At 45.4% G+C, this 14,145-nt stretch overlaps 1 protein-coding gene across 5 annotated transcripts in view; it reads left to right on the forward strand.

The window, feature by feature from the left end:
• The first annotated feature begins 13,322 nt into the window (after positions 1–13,322).
• Positions 13,323–14,145, forward strand: part of Ptpn4 (protein tyrosine phosphatase non-receptor type 4) — a 171,538-nt gene continuing 170,715 nt past the window's right edge. For 3 of the 5 annotated variants that reach the window (XR_015001474.2, XM_085688356.2, XM_085688357.2), the window contains exon 1: positions 13,323–13,841. The gene's annotated coding sequence lies outside the window, so the exon portion shown is untranslated. The remainder of the gene's footprint in view (positions 13,842–14,145) is intronic. The other 2 variants (XM_048443811.3, XM_085688358.2) reach the window with 1 other exon arrangement.

Here is a 14,145-nt window from a genome sequence, read left to right on the forward strand (position 1 = left end):
GGTTCAATGTGTAAAGACTCTTGCCCCCAAGCTTGACAAGCTGGATTCCATCCCTGGGACTCACATGGCCGAAGGGGTGAGCCAGGTCCCAAATGCTGTCCTCTGGTCTCCATGTTCATGCCACACCAGCACACACACAGTCGCACAAGGCAGATAAATAAGTGTCAGACGTATCAGTTGATTTCAGTCTTTCCTTTCAGCTGTACTCTGTGAGAGTCTGAGGAACCAAGAGTAAATGACAGAACCATCATTCTGAGCTTAAGAGCCAACTGGTAAGGAAGGAACTGGTCTATTGTGTTCTCCAGCTGTGTGTTCAGCTGAAGCAGAGACTTGGAGATGGGGATCGTGCAGAAGCCAACGTGAGAGCTGGAATCTTAAAGGTGAACAGGAGTTTGGCAAAGGAAGGGAGTGTAGGTATTATAGTTTAAAGGGCAAGACCGCACATGTTGGTGAGTTGGCTCTGCAGGGAAAGAGGCTCTTGTCCCCAAACCTGACAGCCAGCATTTGCCTGGCGCACATATGGTAGAATTAATTTCTAAAAGTTGTCCACTGATCTCTATGCTTATACCATGCACATGAACACCCCCCCACATAAGTACACAAGCACACAAATAAATAAATATTTTTTTTGAAAATAGACGATATATAATGAAGATGAGAAATCATCAAGTTAGGATGAACGAGTTTATTTGTGGACCAAAACTGTGTGAGTATAGTTGAGAGATACATTGCAAATGGAAGCTTTGAAGTTCACTTGCTAGTCAAGGTAACTTGAGATACTCTGTTTTAGTTTTGTTTTGTTTGTTCTCCGCCCCCCCCCCAAGGGTTTCTCTGTAGCTTTAGGGCCTGTCCTGTCCAGAACTAGCTCTTGTAGACCAGGCTGGCCTCGAACTCACAGAGATCCACCTGCCTCTGCCTCTCGAGTGCCACCGCCATCGCCAGATATTTTTGGTTTTTAAAGTCAGAAGAAAGAGGGTTGGGAAAGAGGGTTCAGTTGGTAAAGTGCTTAAGCAGGAGGGCCTGAACTATATCTGACATTGATCTCCCACAATGCCTGGTGGGGGGAAATGCTGGGCACGCCGAATGAACTGGAATCTCAGTGCTGGGAAAGGTGAGCAAAAGCAGATTCCAGGGCTTTATTGGCCAGTCGGCCTGGCCCACTTATCAATCTGTCAACCAGTAAATAAATTGTGGATGATACCTGAGAAAATACACCTGAAGCTGTCCTCGATTCTTCACAACCATATTCATTCCCCCCCTCCCCAATAAAATAAAGTAAGCTTTGGGCTTGTTAAGTAAGTAAAAAACACTTGTGGCCAAGCTTGAGCCTCTGAGTTCAGTCTCCGGGTGGAAGGAGCAAAGGGTTCCCTCCAGCTGCCCTCTGGTGTCCACGCACAGATGGGAGCTACCTGATGTCTGGCTAGAAATTGAACTCTAGTCTTCTGTAAGAATATGTGCTCTTAACCAACTGGAGCTGGGGATATAGCTCTGTTGATATATGCTTCCCAGCAAGGAGGAGGTGCCTGCACCGGCCCTCAACACCGTATAAACCAGATGCGGTGGTATATGCCTGTAATCCCAGCAAAGGGAAGGTGGAGGTGGAGGATCAAGATTTTAAGATTAGCCTCAGTTCTATAAGAAGTTCCTGGCCATCCTGGGCTATGGGAGACTGTCTTCCAAAACAAAACAAAACAAAACAAAAAACAATCTTTAAAAGTTCAGAACATGGACAGATCCAAGAGTCTGTTCTGTTCAGTGTGGGTGTTGTTCTAATAAGATCAAACTTTGGACTCTTTAAACTTGGGCCCTGTAGCCCTGTAGCAGATGGGGATGCCCAGGTAAGGACTCAGCAGGCCTGACCCTCAGAGATGATTACTTTTAATTATGTACATTCATTGTATGTACATGCGAATGCAGTTGCCCAGGGAGGCCAGAGATGTTGGATCCCCTGGAGATGAAATTTGAAACTAGAGATGGTGCTGGAAACTCAACTCCGATTCTCTCCCAGAACAGTCCCTGCTCTCTACTCGCAGGGACTAGCCCCAGACTCGCTCCTTAAAGGCAGCAAGAACCACCTTGTGTCCTACTAGCCTCATTATGTTTTACATCTCCTCTTTCTCCTCCTTGGCCCATTTCCATAAAGAAAGTAACCCAGGGAAATCTGACTCAACTCAAAGTACAGAGCTGTAAAGGGCTGTCAGCAGTCCACAGATAGATATTTCTCTCTCTCCCCCCCCCTCTCTCTCTCCCTTCCTCCCTCCTTCCCTCTCTCTCTCTCCCTCCCTCCTTCCTTCCCTCTCTCTCCCTCCCTCTCTTCCTTCCTCTTTCTCGCTCTCTCTCTCTCCATACCTATGTTATGTTAATTTATTTGTGGTCATATTTTATAAAAATAGTGGTTCATTGGGGATAGAGCTGTAGCTTGGCTGATGGAGTGCTTGTCTCACCAGGTTTCGTGCCAGCACATGAACTGGATGTGGTGATGCACATCTGTAACTCAGTAAGTGGGAAGATGCTCAAGGGTGAGAGAGAGGTTCAAGGTCATGCTTTGCTCTACAGCAAGTTCTAGGTCAGCCTGGGCTAATAAGACCCTAATCAATCCATCAAACAAAAACTATTGGTTCGTAAATGATTGGTCCAGGTAGTTTTAAAGGGACAATAGAGGGCAGTGAAGTGTTTTCCGCTGATGCTGTATGACTTTATGCCTGTCCAAATGGAAACTCTGCTGCACAGTAGAAACCCATGGGAGCTGGGGGAAAATCTACATTGATCTCTAGAGAAAGAAACTGAAAAAGTACTGTTAGCTAGCTCAGCAGTTAAGAATGCACACTGCTCTTCCAGTTCAATTCCCAGCACCCGTGTTGAGCAGCTCACAGGTGCCTGAAACTCCAGCTCCAGGAAATCCAACACTCTCTTCTGGCCTCCAAGAGCACCGCACCCATGTACCATCCACATACATACACACTTAAAAAGAAATCTTCTTTAAAAAGTTAAAAACAGAAACCTCATTAGTCCCACTTTGATCAATTAAAGGAGAGTAAGGTTGATAGTTGTGGAGTGTCTTCAGTTATTAAGAACCCCCTAGGTGTTGCTAACATGCAGCCAGCGATAGGAATCTTCAGTGTGGGTGGTACCCAATCCATGCCCATAGGCTGAATGTGCAACTAAAGCAAGCCAGACAGCCCTCAGCAGCTGCTTAGTATGATCCGGGAGCATGCCTGACAGTGCCACATAGATGCTGAGCCACATGCTACAAACATGGGTGGAGACTTTCCAACCTGATGGCAAAGCTTCTATGAACAAGGTCAACACATAAGGAGCCCAGACTGTAAACCTCTGGTGTTGACTTACAAATAAAGTGGCTTTATATACTGTGGCGGGGAGGGGCTTGCCTTGCCGCACCTCTCTTCCAAAGAAAACAGTATAAGGACAAAACTTCGCCTAATAGGAAGGAGATTCTTCAGGCTGTTGTCTTCTAGGTGGTTAAAGGATCCATGGATCACTCATGGTCCCTAAGGTTACCTCTTCAAGGATCTAACCATCATTTCCTTTTTTTTTTTTTTTTGAGACAGGAGCTCTTGCAGCTCAGTCTGTCCTTGAATTCACTTTGTAGTCAAAGATGAATTTGAACTCATGACCATCTTGATTCTATTTATTGCACCACCATAGCTGGTTTATGTGGTGCTGTGGATTCAACTCGGGGCTTCTTGCATGCTATACAAACATTGTATTGATTGAGTTGTGTCTCCAGACTCTCCAGCATGCATTTATATATAACATTTTTCTCTCTGAATTGTGTGTTTACAAGCAATGACTACCTGTGGAAGCTCTGTGAAACAGAAGAACACTGGTTAGGGAGACAGCGCAGTGGTGAGGTAATTGACTCATGTGTGTGAGACCCTGGGCACCATTCCCAGCTCTGAAAAACAAATCAACAAATAAACAAATGTTGCAGAATTCTATTAGTCATTTGCTCTTATCCTACTGCCTTCCCTAGGCCCACCCCATTCATTTACCCGAAAATAATTGAATGTGAATTTTTCTCTCAGATGTTGCTTTAGGGTGTGGTGAACTAATGACTTGTGAAATAGCAGGTTTTCAAGAAGTTTACAGAGTCATTAGTGAACAAACTTCTTACTCTAATTTGGGTTATGTGTCCCTGGAGGGTATACATGTGTATACATGTATGCATGTGTTCATGCCCATGTGGGCATGTGTGGAGGTCAGAGGTTAATTTTGGGATGTGTTCCTCTACTGTTACCCACTTTATTGTTTAAAACTGGGTCTCTTACTGAATCTGAGCTTTGCCATTTTAGCTAGACCAGCTGGCTGGCTGGCCAGCAAGGCCACAGGATCTTCCTGTCTCTACCCACTAGCACCAGGATTACCATACCCAGCTTTTTGTGGTTATTAGGGAACCAAACTCAGCTCCTCAGGTATATGTGTTAATCGCTTCACCCACTGAGCCATCTCCAAACCTCCGTCTATTTATTAATACTCCTTTCAAGGGGACATTCTCACATTCTTGACTGTCACACCCAAAGCAAGTAAGAAAGAAAGGAAGGACAAAAGAAAAAAGTTTTACATTGCAACCTACAAAGACAATGCTTATCATCTGTGTAATACATTCTAAGATGTTTTCAATTATTCTAGTACATTTTATTTTTTTTCACAATGCAGGTCATAATTCTCCAAATTGATCCCACTACCTACTAATAAGTCACAATCTTAAAACTGCAAAATATGCTGGGTGTGGTGACACATGCCTTTACTCCCAGCACTTGTAAGGCAGAGGCAGGTCGACCTCTGTGAATCTGAGGTTAGCCTGGTCTATATAGTGATTTCTAGGACAGCCAGAGATACACAGTGAGACCCTGTCTCACAAAACAAAAAATAAACAAGCAAAAAAGGAATAGACTTGTGTGGTTGAATAGGAATGGCCCCCAAAGACTCACATATTTAGAAATATGGTCATCCAGAAGTGGTACTACTTGAGAGAGATTAGGAGGTGTGGCCTTGTTGGAGGAAGTGTATCACTGGGATTGGCTTTGGGGTTTCAAAAAACTTTAGTCAGGCTCGTCTTTCTCTCTTGCTGCTGCCTGAGGCTCCAGTGTAGAACTCTGCTACTTCTCCAGCATCATGTCTGTCTGCATGCTTCCATGATTCCCATAGTGATAGCAATGACTAAACTTCTGAATCTGTAAGCAAACCCCAACTAAATACTTTCCTGCATGGCCCTGAGGCGTTTAATGAGGAAATATGAAGGACCTCAGCTAGCGGCTACTCAGTGCCACTGTGCAAGAATTCTATACCCAAAATGAATGGCAGCGTGGAGCCTGACTGTGGCTTGCCAGAGCCACCAGAGACTCTAGCCCCATGTTGGGCACCAACTGTAGAAATTAGCTCAATTCAGGAAATAATATCGAAAGGATAAAACAATTATATTTTTAATTATTAGAAGGGAAAAACTCACAAAACAGGAATAAGAAGTCCAAGCTCAGCTGTGCCCCAGGGGAATCACACAGAGAGAGAGAGAGAGAGAGAGAGAGAGAGAGAGAGAGAGAGAGAACCTGTGCCATGCACCGATTTTATTCCTGGTCCCAGAAAACCATGCCTTAACTTGGATCCACCTCTTAAAGTTAATTGGCTAACAAGGTTTCCCTGTCAACAATGGCTCCAAACTGACCGATAGTAAAGACCCTGGCACACAAATTAATGGAACCAGGGTGCTTAGTCATCAGAACCTGTGCTGTAAAAGAATTATGCAGATGTAATCAAGATAAAGACTTTGAGATGAGGATCTTATCCTGGACTACCAGGCTGGAGCCAATGCAATCAAAAGCCCAGCTTGTTCTCCATTTTATTCAGCTTATGAAATGGTGCCACATGTACTTAGGGTGTGTTTTAACAATTTAGTTAATCCTGTATAGAAACTCCCTCTCAAGCAGGTGAGATGGCCCCATGCCTTTAATCTCACCACTCGAGAAGCTGAGGCAGGTGAATCTCTGAGTTTGAGCTCAGCCTGATCTATAGAGCAAGTTCCAGGAGAGCCAGGGCTGGCCATGAAGAGAAATTCTGTCTCAACAAACAAAAACAAAAGAAAGGAAGAGAGAAAGAAAGAATGGAAGAAAGAAAGAAAGAAAGAAAGGAAGGAAGGAAGGAAGGAAGGAAGGAAGGAAGAAAGAAAGAAAGAAAGAAAGAAAGAAAGAAAGAAAGAAAGGGAGAAAGACAAAGACTTTCTTTGCAGATGTGCTTAAAGGATTCTCTTAGGTGTCACAGGGTCTTCCAATTGGACACAATGTTAGCTTATCTGGGATAGTTTAGTTTGCTAGCTTGCTGAGATCCTGCCTCTGCTTTCCAGAGATGGAATTACAGGTGGGCCTCCACACCCACCCAGAATTTACATGGATGTTGGGGATCCAAAGTTTGGTTTTCATGCTTGCCTGGCAAGTGCTTTACCTACTGAGTTATCTCCTCATCCCTCCCACACATAGAAAGAAATGAAATACAACATATGCAGTATGACCCTTGTATTCGCAGGAAAGAGATATACAATGTTTACCTTCCAGCAGCACAGCATTCTTGCTGTCTGCACAAGAAACTTGCACAAGAACTATTAATAGTGCTTATCTTTAAGGGGTGGGCTGGGAGTGTAAGAAAGGTATATATTCTTTTAACTTTTTGTATAGAATTTTCTCCTGAACACAATATGTAGACCAAAGAGGCCTCAGGATGCAGCACAGGCTGGCTTTGAATTTTCTGTCCTTCTACCTTGAGGTGCCCAGTGCTAGGATTCTAGGCATGCACCACCATACCTGGATTTCTATACACTTCTTGATCTCAGGATTTCTAACTTGGGGCTTCTGTTGATCTTTAGAGAAAACTAGATAACACGCAAACAGGGACCCTGCAGACAGAGGGACACATCTGGACCAGTAGTCTCAGAGCTGTATATCATCTGAGTTTAAAAAGCAGTTTCTTAAAAACAAATCACCTTTGAAATAGTTTTGTAATCACAGGAAGACCAGGACATATAATTCTGTATTTATTGAGGAAATGTGCGTGCGCATGTGTGTGTGTGTGTGTGTATAGAAAGAGAGTCCACATGCATGTGTATGAATATGTGTGTGTAGAGTCCAGAGGCCAGCCTTTGGCTGTTTTTCTTCCAACAGCTGACAACTTCGTTTGTGTGAAAGGATCTCTCACTGGGACTTGAGGCTTGCCAAGTAGGCTAGGTTGGCCTGTCAGTGAGTCCCGGAGTTCCTGCTGTCTCCAGATCCCCAGAGCCGGGATTGTAAGTAAGCACATGCCACCAGTTTTTTATGTGGGTTCTGGGCATCGAGCACAGGTCCTCATGCTTGCACGACTTCACCAATCAAGTCATCTCCCCAGTACCACCTGCCTCATTTGACTTCTGGTTGTTCTTGAGACAGGGTCTCCCTCTGTAACCCTGACTGGCCTGGAACTCTCTATGTAGACCAGACTGTGCTCAAACTAGTAAAGACCTGCTTGTCTCTGCTTCCTAAGCATTAAGATACCTGGACACCTGCTTCTTTTTTGAGACAAGGACATACGTATTCCAGACAGGCCTCAAATTCACTATGGAGCTGACTGTGACCTTGACCATCTGATCCCCCTATGTCTATCTCTCAAGTCTGGGATTATAGGGACACACATACCATGCGAATTTTTTGCAGTGGTGTGTATTGAACCTAAGGCTTTGTGGATGTCATGTAAACCTTCTCTATCAACAACACTACACTTGGTTCAACCTAATTGTCAATCCAGCCTAACAACACCTTTTTAAAGCCTTAAGTTCTTTAAGTTTGCTTGGTTTGTTTTGCTTGAATTTAAATTAGGCATGAAGATTCCAGGTATGTAAAAAAGTTCATCCCGCGGGGGGGGGGGGGGGGCGGTGGTAGCTCACACCTTTAATCCCAGCACTTGGGAGGCAGAGGCCGGCAGAACTCTGTGAATTCAAGGCCAGCCCGGTATACAGAGTGAGTGCCAGGGCAGGCTCTAAAGCTACACAGAGAAATCCTGTCTTGAGCCCCATCCCCCCCCCAAAAAAAAGGTTCATCCCCTTTATCCACAATTACATGGCTAAGGCAGATGAACACCCAACTGAGGTTCCTTGCCATAGACTTATGTGTACTCATCATTATTTGAAAGTCTTTTATTTGTATTTTAATAAAGCTTGCCTGAAAATAAAAACGCAAAACAGCCACACTAGTCAGCCATACAGGCCAGGCAGCGGTGACACCTTTAATCCCAGCAGCCATGCCAGTTAGCTAGAGGGGCCTGGCGGTGGTGATCCCAGCACCAAAGAGGAGTAAAAGGCAGAATAAGACAGGAACTTGCTCTCTTTCAGTCTGAAGATTTCATAGAGTCAAGAGCTCTCTAGTGGCTTGGCTGCTTTGCTTTTCTGGTCTTCAGGTTGAATCCCAGTATCTGTCTCTGGGTTTTTATTATTTATGCTACAAAAGTCTGTTTGCTTTGCGGGGGGGGGGGTAGATGGTGTGTGTGTGTGTGTGTGTGTGTGTGTGTGTGTGTGTGCATGTGTATGCATACACACACTGGTGCAGATGTGCATGCATGCATGTGACAACCTTGGATGCCGTACTCAAGAAGGCCATGTGCCATAGTGTCTTTCAGTGGACTAAAGTTTACCAATTAGGCTACGCTGGCGGGCCAGCAAACCTTAGGGATGCACCTGTTAATGCTAGCATTATAAACATAGGCCACTATACCTAGCATTTTTATGTGGGTTCTGGAGATCAAACTCAGGCCTTCACATTTGGGAGGCAAGCACTTTACTGAGCGAGACGGGTTTCAAGTCCTGGAAACTCATGCCTTGCATGCTTCACGTCAGAAATTTAGGCAACAAAATTAAGTCATTTTAGCACAGGTATGTTTTAAAGTTAAAACTCAAACCACTTCAAGCTGCTCCCAGCAAATGGACTCTAATTTTCCTTGAGAGTCAATCCATGGATATCATCATTGACCCTAAGGTGTCTGTCTGTCTGCCTCTCTTGGTGCCGGAAATCAAATGTAGGACTTTGTTCCTGCTAAACAAGCACTTCACCACTGAGCTTTGTAAGTGTTTTTTATTACATTTATTTTGTGTGGGGTGTAACTTTGTGCTACTGCATGGATGTCAAGGTAAGAGGACAGATTGTGGGTGTATGTTTTCTCCTATCATGTGGGTTATAGGAGAGACCTCACATCATCAGGCCTTTTGGCAAGCACTTTAACCCACAAAAACATATCAGCCCTCTTTTTTGTTTGTTTGTTTGTTGTTTTGTTTTGTTTTAATTCTTAGATATGGTTTCAGTAAGTTTCTCAACCTGGCCATGGATTTACTTGAATCTGTAATCCAGAGTCAGGTTGTTCATTTATTTCAAGGGGGTCCTTCTCAGTCACTCATGGTAGGGGAGCTATAATTAGTCAAAGCCTCTCCTGCTTTCTATCGCAAGGAGTCACTGCCAAGGCCCAGGTGACTGGGCTGGACTGTACAGGATAGAGCGAATGCCTGTTCCCTAGCTACCCAGGGTTAGGAGAAGTCCTGCCATCAGAACGAAGTGTAAAAAGCCCAGTCATTCTTGCCTGCCAGCCACCTTCAAGTGTGGACAGAGCCCTTTCTCTTAACCTCTCAGAACACAGCCAAGGGCAGACTGCAGACACAGTCAGGAGCAGTGGCTGCCAATATCCAGTAATGTTTGCCAGTTCTAAGCTGAAAAGGAGAAGTCTGTCAATTCCCAACTGTTAACTTATTTAAGTTTCTTAGGTGTATTAGATTAGGTATAAAACTTATTCACAAGGTTCCAACATCTGTATATATATCTGCTTACAATATACAAATTGAATAAAAAATGTAAAACTCTATTAGTATTATGCATGTAACATGATAGATAATGTTTTCCTGAAATTATATTTTCTCATGGGATCAGAGTGTGAAACTCACTTCTATGGTTATGCCTAGGGTCAGATGTAAAGTCAAGTGCAGTGTTTGGTTGCAAGGTTACCAGTAGATGGCTCAGAATAGGCATTGAAATATATTGTTTCAAGAATACGATTTAGATAAATACAATTTAAATAAATTGTTTTAAAGGATATAATTTAAATAAGAGCAAAATGTATTTTTGTTTTAAGAATTTGCAAGTACAGAGGCATTTTGTCTGCCAGGCTCATAACACAGGACCCTGGAGTTTCTGCTTCCACCCCGAAAACAGTGAATTAGAGCCTGCTTTCTTTCTATTTTAAAACGTGTTGCGTGTGTATGTTTGTGCACACATGTGCTGTGATGGGTCTGTGGATGTCAGGTGACAACGTACAGGAGTCAGTTCTGTCCTTTCACCATGAGGGTTCCTGGGACTGGACTCGGGCCATTAAGTTTGGTAGCAAGTGTCTTTATCTCGCCAGCCCAGAACACACATTTTAAAGATGTCCAGGTGATGGATATACAGATTAAAATTTGAGAAACATGAACTTATTTCCCAATTTATTCTTCACTGAGCAAATATGAAGATGGGGTATAGTTTAAAATTTTTTTCTTTTCTCTTTCTTTCTTTTCTTTTCTTTTTTTTAAATTTGAACAGGGTCTTGTGTAGCCCAGGCTAGCCTCCAACACATTATGTAGCTGAGCATCACCTTGAGTTTCTGATTCTCCTGCTTCCGTCTCTTGACTGTTGGAATTTCACACGCGGATTGTTACGTGGGTTTTTTTTTTTCTTTTTGCTGTGCTGTGCTGAGGATCAAACGCAGGGTTTCACAAATGTAAGACAAGCATTGCTGAGCTACATGGCCTGTAAAGACACTTTATCCTCCTCTTCTTTTTCATCTCTTCGACAATTACTTGCTCCCTCTTTTGCAGGGATGCAAGAAGGTAGGTTTAAGATGAACTCAGAGTTCTCGAGGAATGACAGTAGTATTGATAACTTCAAAGGCCCCATCTAGGTGACTTCCTCTAGGGAGGCTCCATTCGGGAAGTTCCTCTATTTATGGGAAATATCCAGAGTAGGCAAGCATATAGAGACAGAGACTAGATTACAGCCCGGTAAAGATTTGGAGAGGAGAAACTAGAGAATGAGCAGGAGGCATGGGACATCTTGTGGGGTTAGTGATAATTAGTAGTGATAGTTTTGAGGTAGAGTCAGTGGTGATGGTAGCACGCCTGGAAATGGTTAACAAGCCTGGCTGTTCATGTGTTCTCTTGGGAATCAGAACGCAGGTCCTCCTGCTTCCACGGCAAGCATTTTACTCACTGAGTTATCTTTCCAGTCTCTATTTCAGTCATTTTCTTGAAACCCTGCCCGCTAGTGATTCAAACCTTTTGTTTTCTCTCCGACTTTCATTTTTCCTGTCAGGTAGTGTCCTCTGGCATTCTGAGAGCTACAGAGATGACTCAGAGGCTTTCGCCTTGGGTAGTAGCTGTGAGCAGATCACCGAGGATCAGTGATGCCCACACAGGCCTAAGGATTGTGCAGTAAAATGATTATTGTGAAAAGCGCCAAAGGGATGCTTAACCTAGAGCTATCTGTGTTACAGAAGGAGGAATTATTTTTTTCCTTTTTAACTCTGTTGAACTGTCTTTGATCTTTTGTTGAAGGATGAATGGATTTCAAAACGGAGAGCCAGAGGAAAGAATACATAATTAGGGAAGAAGGAATGAGCATAGGCTGAAACTGATACGTCTCTCTGTCCAATCTGCATTCTCAGACAAGGTCTTATATAACCCAGGCTGTCCCTGGACTTGCTGGGTAGCTAAGGATGTTCTTGCCTCAGCCTCCCAAGTGTCCAAGCTAGACATTGCCAGCTAGACAAGAAAAGGTAGGAGTGGATGAGAAGAAGTGATAGACATTGCTGGTTTTAGAAGTTTTGCACACATTTTCCTGAGTGGTAATTTTGTTGACATGGAGCAAAGATCAACTTCTCAGCATGTGGGTGCTGGGTGCTGGGTGCTGGGGATGGAACCCAGGACTGTGTACATCCTGGGCAAGTGCTCTTCCCTCAACTCCCTAAAAAAACTTCTTCTTCCTCTTCCTCCTCCTCTTCCTCCTCCTTATTTTTCAAGATAAGCCTTCAGTGTGTAGCCTTGGCTGTTCTGGAACTTGCCTTGTAGACCAGGCTGGCCTCGAACTCACAGAGATCTGTCTGCCTCTGCCTTCCCAGTGTTGGGTTTAAGGCATGTACCACCACTGCCCAGAGAAACTTTTTTTTTTTTTTTTAATAAAGATAGTCTCTGGTAGGGTACAAAGATTAAAATCAAGAACTAACAAGAAGCCTGGCCACAGAAAAGGGCATTGACACCCCTCCCCTTCAAAAGAGGCAAGGGCCTTAGAGATGGGTCAAAGGGTAAAGGAAAGGAATTTGCTGCCAAGTTTGAAGTCTTGGGTTCAATCCCTGGGACCCACATGGGATTACCAACTCTCAAATCTTGTCCTCTGACTTACACACATAGACACACACACAAAGACACATACACATGTTTTGGGAATATACAAAATAAAGAAATGGAAGAAAGTAAAAAAGAGGCAGAGGAAACACGAGGGTACTCCCAAACTCTCTTTTCCATCATTTCAGTTGAGGTCACCCAGGCCATAGAAATGTCCTATCACCAGCAAATCTGTATTTCCCAGAAAACACTAGAGTAACACTGCTCAAAACCCTGGCACGATAATACCAACTCTCATTCTTAAAACCAATGACCGAATTTGATTTTAAACAGCAGTGTTCCTGGCACACAGAAAGCACCCATCCTTTGTTTCACCCGTGAACGTCTTTTGCTTAAGCTTTGTTTTCGAGAGTCTATATTTAGGAGGAGAAATGATTGAAAACTGCCCTTCAAAGCCTGTACCCTCTATTAGCACTAAGTTGGGACAACCTGAAGCCAAGAGATCTAGTTTCCCACTTTGCGCTATTCCCTTCTTTTGTGTCCCGTCAGTAGGTACTCCCGGGAAGAGGGAGGAGGGCAGGGCTGACAGTCAAAGAACCAATCCCGGCCGGACTATAGGGTGTGGACACGGAGCCACGCCCTCCTCTCCCTGCCCGCTAAGTCCCACCTCTCTCGCACCTGCGAGTGCCTGCGCTCCTAGGCTGGCGGCCCCTCGAAGCCGGGTGGGAGGAGGGAAGGGGGCGGAGCAGGGGCGTGGCCTCATCTCTCGCGAGACCGCCTCCTGTTGCTGAGGCCGCCGTTCCGACTCTCTGACTGGCCGGCGGCCGCGCAGCCGCCATGTTCGGTTGCTATGCTGCGGCCTAGGAGACGGGGTGTGCTTGGGGGAGGAGGAGGAGACGGAGGAGGCGGAGGAGGCGAGGGAGGAGGAGGAAGGAGAGGAGGAGAAGAGGGAGGAGGGTGACCGAGCTTCTCCTTTGCACTCTCACACAGAGCCGCCTCCCTGGAGTCACCCGCCGCCTCACGCCGCGCGCTTTCCTGCTCTGCGGACGCGACATTGTTCTTTAGGACTCCTGGGACCTGTCAGAAATCGGGGCTCCGGGACTTGAAAGAGACGTGACTGTGGCCCGCGGGCCGCGTGTTGGGGGGACCGCGGCACTTTCGGGGCGCGTGCGACGGGATTAGCTCATCTCCCTGCGAGGTGCGAGCGCGCGCCTCCCCGCGCACGCCGGCCCCGCCGCAGCCCCGCAGGATGACGGGGTGCTGGCGGCCCGCGGCCGTGGCGCGGCCGCTGTGGCGGCGCCTGTTCGCGGGGCGCTGAGGGGTGAGCACCCCGACGCGGACCACGCGCCTCTTTCCCCCGGCTGTGAGCCCGGGGCCTCCTGGCTTTTTGTCTTTGCGTTTTCTTTTTTTCTTTTTCTCCAGCCGAGAAGACGCGGCTGTGATAACGAAGGTAAGAGGGGCGCTTGGGGAGGTTCTTCGTTTGGCCTTCTTGGGTCCCGTTTGCAGGTCGTGGGCGCGCACCTGAAGCTTGCGGAATCAGGTAGCCGGAGCTACCCGATCGACTCCCCCTTATTGGGTCCGGGTACTCGGATCTTTCTGTGGGTTATAGTTGAAATTTCTGCTAGGGATGGAATAGATGCGAGATGGAACGTTGCAGTGTTCCTGAACTCAAGGTAAGGCTGGTTTAGAATCTTCAGAATTCCATTTGTAGTATTCTTTTATCTAATTATTATTGTTACATTAATTGACTCATA

This window comes from Myodes glareolus, chromosome 5 (assembly GCF_982192425.1).
Source record: "Myodes glareolus chromosome 5, mMyoGla1.1, whole genome shotgun sequence".
Classification (NCBI taxonomy): Eukaryota; Metazoa; Chordata; class Mammalia; order Rodentia; family Cricetidae; genus Myodes; species Myodes glareolus.